Below are 13,158 nucleotides of genomic sequence, written 5' to 3' on the forward strand. Positions count from 1 at the left end.
ACGGAATCAAGCCTTACTCACAAAGCCCAGCAACAAAGGCTGACCCAGGAGAGCAAATCATAAAATGAGTCTTTTTCTGGGCCACTTACCCTCACAGGGTGATGGGACAGCAAGGGCCTGGGGGTTTGTTGTTCCAAGTGCCTGCTGTGTTGGGTACCAGCTACATGGCCTACATTTTAGTGCCTTGGTTGATAATCGAAAGTAGAAAATGAAATTTGGGCCTGAAGTGGGGCTCACAATCTGGCCTGCTGAAGATTCCCACATAAGGTGGCTACATTTGCTACCTGGGAGAGTTCATGTAAGAATCTGCACTTCCTGCTTCTCCTGAAGACAGGAAGCTCAAGCGATCCCTGGGCTTGTGAGTCCACAGTCAACCAGTCCAAGGGTCAGTGTCTGGGCTCAAGGGGTCGGTGTCTTAAGTCAAGAGACCAACAATGTCCCCCTTTACCCGCTGCCCCACCTCCTGCCGTTCCTGCCTCGACACTGAAGCCAAGCGTCACTTACCATCTTCGATCGGCCTCCTCTTGCAGGCTTGAACCAGCGGCTTGGCCCCTGCAGGCCCCTGATTTTAGAGCCCCTGCACAAGTGTGACTGGAGGTGACATCCCAGGCCCCTTCTGCCATGATTACTCGTATCCTTGAGATGTCTGTCCCTTTCAACAAACTTCGTTTTCCTATTTGTGAATGGGGATTTACCTTTCTGGGAAGGTTTCTGTGAAAACCAAACAAGATGATAAAGGAAGAACTTGGCTTTGAAAACAAGACGTGGCACAAACAGCCCTCTAAAGGACCCTCTGAACTTCGCTTGAATTGGCTCTTCAGTTAACAATAGTGAACAATTTAGAGATAACCTGCATTCAATAAGGAAGTCATCGAGAAACCATGAAATGCTATGAAGCCTCTAAAAGTGAAAATCGTAGATGCCAGATGGAAGGGTGCCCGTCAAACAGTAACTGAAAAAAAATGCAGACAGCAGAACATTCTGTACATTAAGGCATGAGCTCATTTTTATTAACAAAAATTACATATGCACACATCTTTGTATAGAGAGAAATTCTGGAAGCGTACTTCCCCCATCTGTTTGACAGTCATCAATGAGCTATGGGACAGCAATGTGCACATGCTCAGTCGCGTCCGATTCTTTGCAACCCCATGGACTGTAGCCCTCCAGGCTCCTCTGTCCATGGGATTCTCCAGGCGAGAATACTGGGCTGGGTTGCCATTTCCTTTTCCAGGGGATCTCCCCCACCCAGGGATCGAACTCACGTGTCTGAAGTCTCCTGCATTGGCAGGCAGGTTCTTTACCACTGGCACCACCTGGGACTTGGGTCTCATTTGGTGCAAGAGGCTCCTAAACACACATAAGCTTTTCCCACCACACACTAAACCTTCTTCTATATACATTTTGCATTTACAACAACAACAAAAAAAACCCTCAACTGTTATAACCTTTAAAAAGGCCACTGTGTCATATTCGCCCCAGGCTCAGGGCACTCTTTCCACTGCAGGGATGACTAGGTTGGTGACACTCTCCAGGCTGGCGGGGCCACACACAGGTTCCCCTCTGCCAAGGGCCTTCCCTGGCTGCCAAAGGGGCTCTCCAGCAGCAGAGGGGCCCAGGGAACAGGTGGCGCACCAATCTCCTCAAGGAGCAGGAAGCTGTATTAGCAGCACTCCTGCCAAGGGTCTCTAAGGGACCTAGTTGTCATTCATTTCACGGCCACTGGGGGCCTGCAGAGAATTCGGGTACTGGCTGGAAGCTACTGGCTTATAAGCGGGTGTGAAATGTTCCTCCCTTTTTTCTGGAGTGGATGGATTTCTAAATAAAAATCTAACGTAATACAATTTGGGGGGAAAAGCACATCCGGAAGCTCTTGACAGAAGCAACCGTCACCTTTGGATATTTATTTGTTCATGTTGGACATTTATTTGTTCACTTACTCATTAAATGTCTCCTGGATGCTTATTATATACCAGCCCCTAGGGCTCCAGTGAGACTTCCCATGTGGCTCAGCGGTAAAGAATCTGCCTGCAATGCAGGAGGCCCGGGTTTGATCCCTGGGTCAAGAAGGTGCCCTGGAGAAGGAAATGGCAACACACTCCAGTATTCTTGCCTCGGAAACCCCATGGACAGAGGAGCCTGGCGGGCTACTGTCCAAGGGGTTGCAAGTCGGACCCACTGAGCGACTGAACCAGGGCTCCAGTGAAGAACGCCACTTCACACTGTCCCTGCCTTCATGAAGCTCCATTCTAAAGGTGGAATTTATTTATTTTTAAAAAGATACGTCTTTACCTGGCTGTGCCATGCCTTAGTTGCAGCATGTGGACTCTTCTGTTGTGGCATGAGAACTCTTGGTTGCGGCATGGGGGATCTAGAACCCTGACCAGGGAGCAGACCTGGGCCCCCTGCATTGGGAGCATGGAGTCTTCGCCAGGGAAGTCCAGAAAGGAAGTCTTCATTCTTAATTAATAGCTCTATTGGCTAACAGGTAATCATAGTGGACGATGCAGGCCGGGCAGGCCTAAAAGACTCCGGGTCAGGCAGGTCACTCAGCAGGTTACAGAAGGGCAGGAGTGGGCGGTCCCAGGCTAGTGCGGAAAGGAAAAGATGCCTCAGGAAGTAGGCTAAGTGAAGGCCAAACATGAAAGGGATGTGCCGCAGGACTGCATTTATATGACAAATCCAGGAGAGCCAACCAGTCCATCCAAAAGGAAATCAGTCCTGAATATTCATTGGAAGGAGTGATGCTGAAGCTCAAACTCCCAATACTTTGGCCACCTGATGAGAAAAACTGACTCACTGGAAAAGAGCCTGATGGTGGGAAAGATTGAAGGGAGGAGGAGAAGGGGATGACAGAGGATGAGATGGTTGGATGGCATCACCAACTCAATGGACATGAGCTGGAGTGGACTCCGGGAGTTGGTGATGGACAGGGAGGCCTGGCGTGCTGCAGTCCACGGGGTCGCCAAGAGTCAGACACGAGTGAGCGACTGAACAGAACAGAACTGAACTGAGGGGCTGGAAATGGGAATGGAGGGGGGCAGGGGCGGAAGGTGAGTGATGGCTAAGGAGTACAGGCTTTCTTTCTATGGTGATGAAAATGTTCTAAAATTAGGTTATGGTGATGGCGCAGAATGCTCAAAATCAGACCTGGCTGCTTTAGTGGGCAGACTCTACAGTGTGTGAACTCCATCTCAGTAAGGCAGTTCAAACACACTCAAAACCACAGGTGGCTTCAGGTCACTGGTGCCTTCATGGGGCTGCGGGGATGGAAGTGGGGGCTGAGGTCCTACGGACTTGGCTGGAGTGCCAGGCGAGGGCTTCCTGGCCAAAACGTGTTCCTTTTCCCATCCCCAGATCTGACTGTGATTTAGAAGAACAAGAGCCCTTTCTATAGCTGGAGCCTGTGCCAGTAAAGAGAAAGTCAACGTATGCAAAAGAAATCGAACACCAGATGGTGGTGGTGGTGGGCTGCAAAGGGCTCCTTAGGAAGAGCTTGAAAAACGCAGAAGGTGCAAAAGAAAGCCGCGTTACGGTCCCTCATGGAAGGGCAATGTCATCACACGTTAGTTTGACATTCCCAGAGGTGAAGGGACAAACCTGCGTTTTCATTTCCTTCCTGATGGCTCATCTTCATCCGGGACTGAGATGCTCAGGTGAGCACAGACAGTATGTGATGTTCCTGGGAGATTTAGGGAGGTCGTGTGCTGACCGACAAAGCCAGTAAGCTGGGAACTAGGAGTGTGGCAAAAATTAGGTGCCGAGGAATCTATTAAAAAAAATAATAAAGGTGACTGAATGGGAGCTTTTTTTAAAAAAAATATAAAGAGTTTAAGTAAGATACAGACATATGATTATAGAGATGCACAAGCCTAAAATTTTTTGAGGCTAAAAACAGTACACCTTTGACATAATCCCTTTCTGGTAAATTTTAAAGAGAAACAACAGCCTTTAAGTATGATGTTAAACTGGAAGATGTTCAAGTCATACATTTTATTTTTATGTCAAGTTGTCTCAGGAATACAGGAGTCCAAACGCAAAGACTTAAAAAGAGATCTACCACCTGATTCTTTACCGTTGAGTCACAGAGCATCCGGGTCAGGCGGGAGACAGCTTCAGGTTCAACCAAGTGCCTTCTAATTTCAGAGGCAACAGGCCCCAAAGACTCCATGGGCAAGCCTGACTCTTCACCCTGGTCCAAATTCCGTAAGTGTGAAACACAGATCCTTTGAGAAGTGCCGTGTGGCCGTTTTCTGTGTCCGATGATCATGTAGCCTCAGGTGTTTTTTATTTTGGCTGAGCAGCATGTGGGGTGTTAGTTCCCTGACCAGGGATCGAACCTGTGCCGCCCCAGTCTTAACCACGGGACTGCCAGGTAAATCCCTTGATGTGTTATTTTAAAACATACAACTACGGCATCGAACTTGTGACTTCACAAATACCAATGGCCCAAAGGAGGTGAAGTTACAAAAGGTGCGCTTCAAGCTGACTTAAAACATTAAGTGGCGATGGTTGTACCACATTGTGAATGTACTGAATGTCACTGAACTGTTTACCTAAAAATGGTTAGAATGGTTTAACTTTTACCACAATGCAAAAAAAAAAAAATTAAACATGTTGTCAAGATGAGCTTAAGTAACAGTCCATCCTTAAAGGAGATCAGTCCTGGGTGTTCACTGGAAGGACTGATGCTGAAGCTGAAACTCCCAATCCTTTGGCCACCTGATGCGAAGAGCTGACTCATTGGAAAAGACCCTGATGCTGGGAAAGATTGAGGGCAGGGGGAGGAGGGGATGACAGAGGATGAGATGGTTGGATGGCATCACTGACTCAATGGACATGGTTTTGGGTGGACTCCGGCAGTTGGTGATAGACAGGGAGGCCTGGCGTGCTGCGGTTCATGGGGGGACAAAGAGTCGGATGCGACTGAGCGACTGAACTGAACTGATCTAAAGAAAGAACTGTGTGGTAGGAATGACATTTAGGAAGCACCCCAGTATTCACGGGAAGTGGTGCCTTGCAGGGGCACGCTGGCCAACAATTTGGAGACCGAGTTACTACTGAATCCCTTAAAGTGACTGAGAGTCACTTTGAGGACAAAGCTGGGATAAATGCACCACTGAGGGAGTCAGAGGGATGTAGGGGCCGTCCCCTTGAGCCCAGAGGACAGCACGCTGATCACACGTGATGAGTCTGCACAGGTAAGCACAGCACACTCAAGTCGCTTTTACGGAGTTACTTCTCCTCAGGGGTGAGGGCCTGCAAGTCAGGCAGACCTGGTTTGACTCTTCGGTGCACACCACTTCCCAGGAACAACTCGGCGTCTCCTTTTTTTTAGTATGATCCCAGTTCTATTTCTAAAATGTGCATAGGACAAAAAGACTCAATGAAATACGGCAGTACTTTGGACACGGGGGCAAGGGGTCGTTGGGAAAGGCGGTCTTGCTGTGCGGCCGCCGTCACTTCCACCTTCAGTCTCCGAGCCTTTCACAGAGACTCAACAGCGCTGCTACGTTGGGAGAGAGCGTCCGGAGGGTCCTAACCTCTGCGGCCCGTGGGAAGATTTTCCCACTTTCAGGGGAAAACAAGTGGAGGCTGCTAGCCATGAACTTTGTACGCTGGATCTGGATTTGCTGCGCCTTTATAGTAAGACACTCACGACCTAAAATATAATCCGAGAGGGAACTCCCTGTGGCCCAGTGGTTAGGACTCTGGGCTTTCACCACTGAGGGCCTGGGGTTCAATTTCTGGTTGGGGAAGTAAGACTCCAAAAGCTGTGCGGTATGGCTGGGGCTGGGTGGGGAATTCAGGAGACAGATACGAAGGGGAGCATTTTAAGAGGTGCAATCTCTTTGAAAAAAGCATCAAACTCTTGAACTCAACATACTAGATGTTTGTAAATAAACTTTAGTTATCTTTCTTGCAGAGGGCAAGATTAACGCTCCCCCGCCCCCGACACAATTTCTTTTTCTTCAGTTAAGTATTTTTCTTACTTTTATTTATTTTGGGGGCCATGCTATGTGGCACGCAGGATCAAACCCATGCCCCCTACAGTGGAAGCATGGAGTTTTAATCAGTGGACCACCAGAGAAGCTCACAACCCAATTTCTTTTAACCTCAGTTTGCTCATCCGCTAAGTGGGGATGGAAACAGTAGGTCCCCCTAGGGGCTAGAACGACGAGCGCGTTCAGTGTGTGTCGTGTTCCCCGCAGCACTAGGTTGGCGGTCAGTGAACACGAGCTGGGTCAATGACTGCATAAACACTTCGTGGACTGGCACTCAGTACAACCCACTCTGGAAAATGCTACTCCAGGCCCACCCTACACAGAGCCAGTCTGATGAGAAGGCTGAGGCCTGGCCCGCCTACTGGCCAGAGCTGCTTGTGGGTCCCTGCACAGGCGCCAGCCTCTCGAGGATGGGCCTCCCAGGGGAGTGAGGCTGACAGTGGTAGGAAGGGGCAGACAAACTCATGCCTCAGCCAGGGGGCCTGAGCTTCCCTGCCCAGGGGCTGACTGCATCCGCAGTTCACAGAGGTAGGAGGGGAAGCCTCGGTGTGGGCCTCACTCGGAAGGTGATCTAGAATTACTGAGTAGTGAACCCAAGAAACCCTAGAAATGTGACCTTGTCCTAAGGTTAGAAAGAGGGGAAAAGGAGCCCACGCACTTTGGTCCGGAGTGAGGAAGCCCCAACGCGCGGCAGCTCGGTGCTCGCTGGCTGCCTCCCTGGGGGCAGGAACCCCGCAGCCAAGGAAGGGACTTGCACTCACAGGTCTGGGCCAGTCCTGAGGGTGGCGGCCACTCCTGGCAATGAAGAAGCACAGAAATGAAGGCTGCCAAAAAGTTGTGTGAGTGCCTCCTGGTTAGTGGGTCTGTTGAGAAGAACACAGGATCTATACAGAAGGCACTTTTCTGGAAGAAATCCGGTTCTTTCAGGAGTCTGGGGTGGTCCCACTGGATACTAACAGGTACATCAAAGTGAAACCATACTAGAGTGCCTACCCCTTCCTCAGGAAGGCCACCCCCGCCCCAACAATCAGTAACACAGAAGACAACGGCAGTTCTTCTCAAACAATTTAATAGCAAATAAACAAAGGAAGGTACCACACTTGGCAGATACAAAATGACTTTTTGTCCGTGTGTCTGTGCAATTAAAACAGATTTAGGTTCCCCATTGGGACAAAAGGAAAAACACACAGAAAAGGAAGATTTCCTTTTAAACACATACTCCCTTGCTCCAAACTTGTAACAATTTTTTTTTTTTCTTTTTTAATCCACTACACAAACTCTGTGATCAGGTCAGAAAAGCGACAGGGGCTCTTCTTGCCTTTTTTTTTTTTTTTTTTTTAAACCATTAAAGTAAAATCCATAATTTTCTACACAGTACAACACAAGTTCACACAAAAAAGACATTTTCTTTTGCAAATCAAAACAGGAAAGAAAGGAAAAGCTCAAACAAGGTAAAGAAAAAGCATTTCTACGGCTGAATCACGACTTTGAGTTGATTGAATCCCGTTGTTGCTGCAGAACAGACTGTGCGTTTGGTCATAGTGGCAATTTTTTCTCTTCACATTGTGAAATCACTTTACATTGTTTTCTAGTAGAAAAGGCAAAAAACTGTACAAAACCCCTAGTGTTAAATACAACGTTTGTACCAATAAAAAACTCACACAGGTTTGTCTCCAAAATGTAAAGTTTCTTTTTTTTTTTCTTTTTAAATTATTCACAAAAAGCAGCTGGAAATCAGAAAGGCAGCTGCCGCTCCAGGGTCTCAAATCCATTAAAACCACCACAAAACAATTAAAACAATCAGAGAGAGAAAAAGGAAAAGGAAACAGCGTCCAACATTTGGCATTTGGTTTTATCCACAGGTTTTCCCAGAGCTCCTCTTGGAATTGAAAGCAAAATATATTGGCAAACATGGGTTCTGAATACACAGGAAGGGGAGCCTTGGCGCCTTCTGCCCACAGAGGCTGCTCTGTGCAGTCAGACTGTGGGGTGTGCGGCGGTCTCGCTCAGGCTGGGGGTTCCTGGCCTCCTTCCATCCACTCACCCCTCTGAAGAAATGAAGCAGCCTACCATCCACTGGGCCTCCACCTGGCCACCCTCTCCTCTGGGTAAGGGGTGCCCCGAGCTAACACTAGGCTGCCTGCCCGGTCCCGGGGCAGAGACGCTGCCGAGATCCTTCCTCATCACCTGCAGCGAGGATGATTCGGACAGTGCTTTGACCTTCCCCGCCCCGCCCCACCCCCGGCTCCCCCTCTCCACCCGTCCCTGGACAGCCCTACTTCCCAGCTCGCTCGCCCACCAGCCGCTCAGGCCTGGGTGGAAGCTATCCCAAACGCCGCCCCCTGCAACCTCTGACCTCCACAGACCCACCCCGCGACCTCACGTCTCCTCTGGCCTCGCCCTTCACCATGCACCTTCTCACTCAAATCCCTGCAGACCCTGAGGCTGGATGGTGCCCCAAGAGAGGAGGGGCAGGCTCCCCTCAGGGAACCAAGGAACGGGGCTTGCCTGGCACCCGGGGACAGTAGCTATTTGGCTCTTCACCCAATTTAAAAAAATAAACACAAAAAACCACCCTGACCCCCACCCCAGCAGCTAAGCAAGAGCAGAGCTGCAGTGAAGAGCCGGAGTGGGGCGGCGGGGCCCGGGGCTGCACAGCAGCGCGGGCAGGGGCACTGGCGCCTGGTGCAGGCACGGCCCGCTGGAGTGGCTCAGGGCACTCTCCACCTCTGGGGCCAAGGGATGCCTGGGGCCCCTAGCGCGCTCAGCCTCCTGCTGCCCACAGCCACTCTTGGGGTGCTCTCTCTGCTCCTGTGCCTCTCTGGACCCCCTTCCCACCCGTCTCTGAGCAGAGCAGCCGGCCCCTGGAGACCCCCCAAGGCCTGGAGGCCGTGTGAGGAGACAGTCTAAATGCACAGGCAAACGCTCTAAGGGCAAGAGAGGAGAAAGTTGCCACTTCAAAACAAAACAATACAACCTTGGAAAGAAAAAAAAATCAACCCCACAACAATTTAAAACAGCTTCTTTGAAACCCTTTTAAATCGGTCAGTTTTTGCACAAACTATAGGAAACAGAGAGGTGAAGGTGATATATACGGAGGTGTGAAGAAACAGCAGGAAACATGCAAACTCGGTTTTTCTGGGCATAATCTTAGTAGGAAAGGAAAAAATTCAAAACAAAAACACAAAAACAATACAAAAACAGAAAAAAAAAATTTGAAGCATCACATTTTGCTGTGGAGACTGCAGGAACAGGCCTGGGGGCGGGCACAGCGGGGCTGGGGGCAGGGGCCCCGCAGACTCCCCGCAAGGGGGCTCCAGGGCAGAGCCACAGGCGGCGGGGACTGCCTGGGGCCCAAGCTGCAGCCGGTGGTCAAAAAGGAAAAAGGGCTCAGGGGTTTTCTGCAGTTGAGAACTCAGAAAAAAGAAAAACAGGAACACATGCGGTCTCCTCAAGCCCTACAAACTGTATCAGCAAAATGTGCTCAGGAGCCTCAAAGGTTTTAGTGACATCTTTTATTTCATTGTTTACTCCAAAGTTGTCTTTAAAACTAAACACACCGAGAAACAAAGCCTAGAAGCGGACTGGCTGTGTGTTCACAGAAATACAAACACCACGCGGTATGTGCTAGTAGGGCTGCTCTGAAGACAATTACAAAGAATTGGAATCACAAAATCAAGTGGTTATCTTATGAAGTTCTAGAAAAATAGATTTTTTTATATTCAAATGCAAGTTTAAATATTTCCCCTTCAGCAGTCGTTCTAGCAAAACCAATTTGGCAGCACAAAAGAAAAAAAAAAGGAAAGAAAAAAGAAAAAACAAAGAAAGAAACAAACATAATAAAAATACACATCAGCATCAAAGGTCAACACAAGGTCAAAGGTGAGAGTTCAAGCATCAGAGAAGCTGAAGAGACAGGGATTTGGACGATGTACTTGACGCCACATCGACATGCTTTAGGCACAACGATGAACAAACGGCAGGAATCTAGAAAAAAAACAAACCAGAAAGAGGGAGACCCACTGAGTTACACAGAGCAATACATCCAAACAGAGAGAGAGAGAACAGGACACTCACTGTGTGCAGCCCTGAAATGAGGCGGCGGGCAGGGAGGCTGGGCGGTGACGGGACTCTCGCACATGCTAACAACGGACACGGGGAAGTCAAAAAGGACACGGAGGACACCAAGAAAACATCCAACTGCCAGAGACACAGGGGACCTAAGGCTTGGATTTCCCCAGAAGCGCCCAAATGCATCGGAAAAAGCAGCTCTCGGGCGGGGCAGAGCCTCAGCCTCCTGAGTGCCACTCCTGGTCGAGACTCAGGGAGACAGCTGGAGCTGCTGGCTTGGGGGCGAGGGGACTGGAATTCTTTGGGGGAGAGGGCCAGAATTTCTCCCCCTTCCTATGGGGATGGCCCTCTGTTGCCAGAAATCCAAGCTCTTAGCTTCCAGGAGGGCCCTGGCCACCCCTGTGGGACCCAGGAGACAGTGTCTGGCTGCATTCAAGGCAAATCAATTTCATGATGAAACCCAAGGAAGAAATGGAACTACAGCAGAAAACACACTTACGTAAGTGAGAACCCCACACAACAGAAAAGGATCGCTTAAGACTTGACTGCGAGTCTCCCCTCTCCGAGCTGAACCCTTTCACACCGTGAGACTTGTAGGGGGAGCAGTTTCTCCAAAACACCATCTTTGGCCCGGGGAGAGAACTGTGCTCGAGGGCAGCGCTGCTGTGGGATTCGTGGGCCGGGGACAAGACCGACAGAGAGAAGCGCCTGCGCGCAGCCGAGGGAACCCACAGCAGGTACGAAACCTCGGGGTCTGGTATCAGAGGCAGACTGATTACACCTTCAACTTTCATGCCAATAGTGAAGAGGTCCCAGAGCCCAGGACAAATAGGTATGCAAATAACAGTGAAACGGGGGAGGAGGGAGGGAAAGGGACAAAGGTGGGCGCAGAGTGGAGTTCCGGGCTTTGGAAAACCCCACTCGGGCCAAGGAGGAAGACAGAACAGGTGAGACCGGCAGCAACCTGGGGAGCACAGCTCTCTCCTCCGCCAATTCACAGCGTTAACGCCTCCCCCTCGGGCAGATTAGCTGGGCTGCAGACGGCCACAGAAAGTCAGTAGTTTCAATCATACACAGCACCCTGTGTGTACAACAATCACATTCTGGATTCTACAAAATCCTGGCCTTTTCCAGAGATATAATTTAGGTAATAAATATTCTCCACCCCGGAGCTGTATAAAACTTCTATAAAAATAGAAACGACATTCTTGGTTCCAGCCGGTTGGGATTCAGAACAGCGCCTCCCCAACCTAGCATTTTTTTCTTTTTTTTGTTTTCTTTTTTCTTTTTTATTTTTATTTTTTGCATTTATTTAAAAAATCCCATCATGACCCTGGAAGCCTTTGGAACAGTTTTATCCTTGAAACACAGGACACATTTCTCCCAGTGCGCGAAATTCAAGTTTACGTGGTTCAGCTTAAGAAGTATGTTTCATGTTTCTTAGAGGACAACAGACCCAAGTTATCACTATGAGAAGGGAACAGCTGTCCCAGCTTCCGTGGGATAATCCACCACCACCAACTACCTGCACAACAGCAAGACGGTCAATGCTTGTCCGAGGCCCGAGGACAGCATGACAAGGAGAGCGTCCCAGTCTGACTGACAGCAAAGCAATCCCTGTGATCTTGCCTCTGCCGCTAGGGGGCAGGGCTGACGTCTGTGAGGCTGAGGAGCCCAGGGACTTGGTCCCTGGCCTTGGCTACAGGTCACATCCTAACAGGGCCACATTTCCGACAGCAGGTCCTTCCCGGGGCCTCCCCACTACCAGCGCTTCTTGGAGCAGTGGCAGAGCCCGGAGGCTGTGTGGGTCACAGGCAAGAGTGAGACCTGTGGGAGGCAGCAGGGAGCTGACCGTAAGCTCGAGGACAGAAGTGAACGCGGTGACACTGAGGTAAATGAACACTAACACACACGGAGGCTGTAAACGTCCTGCCGCCTCCTCTGTCACCAGGAGCAGAGCACGGGGCTGGAGGGGTCAGAAGAGGGGCCTGCCTCCATCCAGACGCCACGCCTGGGCCTTCTCAACCAAGGAGGCAACCGCGGATTGCTTAATCCTTTTAAGTACTGGGTGCTGGCCGCCGGGAAATGCAGGACCAGCTCAAAGGGACCCTAGGATTCGGGTACACTGAGAAGCAGGCTCCTCCTCCCCCAACACGACAGCTTTTGATCGCTCTGCTCAGGAGAGGTGCTCCCTTCTGCCAGATACCATAAGCCCTCTTGGATCTACCCTCAAGAGAAAACTGTGGCTGGGGATGGAAGTGACATTCCTTGCTGTGGTCAATTACCAAAAAGGAAACCCTACAGTGTCTTCCCAAGAGGCCTGCTTTAAAGGGACCTGGTAGACATGGGCCATGGTCTAACGGTCTGGTGTTAAAATAAACCAAACACGACTTCTCTGCCTGGCTTCTTCCTCCTAAGAGCCACCAGCCAGGAAGGAAGGGCCAATCCAACACCAATGGCTGGCTGGGTAACAGATGACAAATCCCTACTTTTTGCATGTTAGGCTAATTTAATAGGTGCATTATTTCCAGAGACTAAGAGGGGCAGAAATCCTAGATGAGAATCTAAAAAAAATAGCTGGCAAGAATGCAGACTTTCCAGTGAAGGCGGCTACAGAGGAGTTTCAGCCTCCAGCTCCCAGGGCTGCCGGGTTTCAAGTCACTCTCCCTCTCCAAAGCCAACCCCACCTGCTCTGCCCCCCGAAAGCTCTTGGGTATCAGTTCTCACGTCACCCACTCTCGTGCTCAGGAAGATTCTGGGGTCCACTTTTGTCTAACTTCGTCCTCTTTCTTGGGGTAGTTTGGGGCAAATTCTGATCCTCTTCTTATGTTTCCCCATTTCCCCTCCTCCCCCAGGGCAGTTTGATGTTGGTCCTTCTCAACACACACTGGTTACAAACACAGCAAACTTTTAAATAAAGGAGAAAAAAAAAAAAAAACAACTCAGGATATGGCACCTAAACTCCAAAGTAAAACACTGGAAACCAAAGCACAAACTTGTCCTCTGTACGAAGCGAAATTCCCACAGAAGGCAGTAGCTGAGTCTTCAGGGCAAGCTGTGCCTGCGAGAGTGGCAGGGATCA

At 49.9% G+C, this 13,158-nt stretch overlaps 1 protein-coding gene across 21 annotated transcripts in view; it reads right to left on the reverse strand.

Annotated features, from left to right (window-relative positions):
* Positions 1–7,057: 7,057 nt before the first annotated feature.
* Positions 7,058–13,158, reverse strand: part of CELF1 (CUGBP Elav-like family member 1) — a 66,303-nt gene continuing 60,202 nt past the window's right edge. For 19 of the 21 annotated variants that reach the window (XM_055547102.1, XM_055547104.1, XM_055547100.1 and 16 more), the window contains one exon: positions 7,058–13,137. The gene's annotated coding sequence lies outside the window, so the exon portion shown is untranslated. The remainder of the gene's footprint in view (positions 13,138–13,158) is intronic. The other 2 variants (XM_055547085.1, XM_055547086.1) reach the window with 2 other exon arrangements.

The sequence above is a fragment of the Bubalus kerabau genome, chromosome 15, assembly GCF_029407905.1.
Source record: "Bubalus kerabau isolate K-KA32 ecotype Philippines breed swamp buffalo chromosome 15, PCC_UOA_SB_1v2, whole genome shotgun sequence".
Classification (NCBI taxonomy): domain Eukaryota; kingdom Metazoa; phylum Chordata; class Mammalia; order Artiodactyla; family Bovidae; genus Bubalus; species Bubalus kerabau.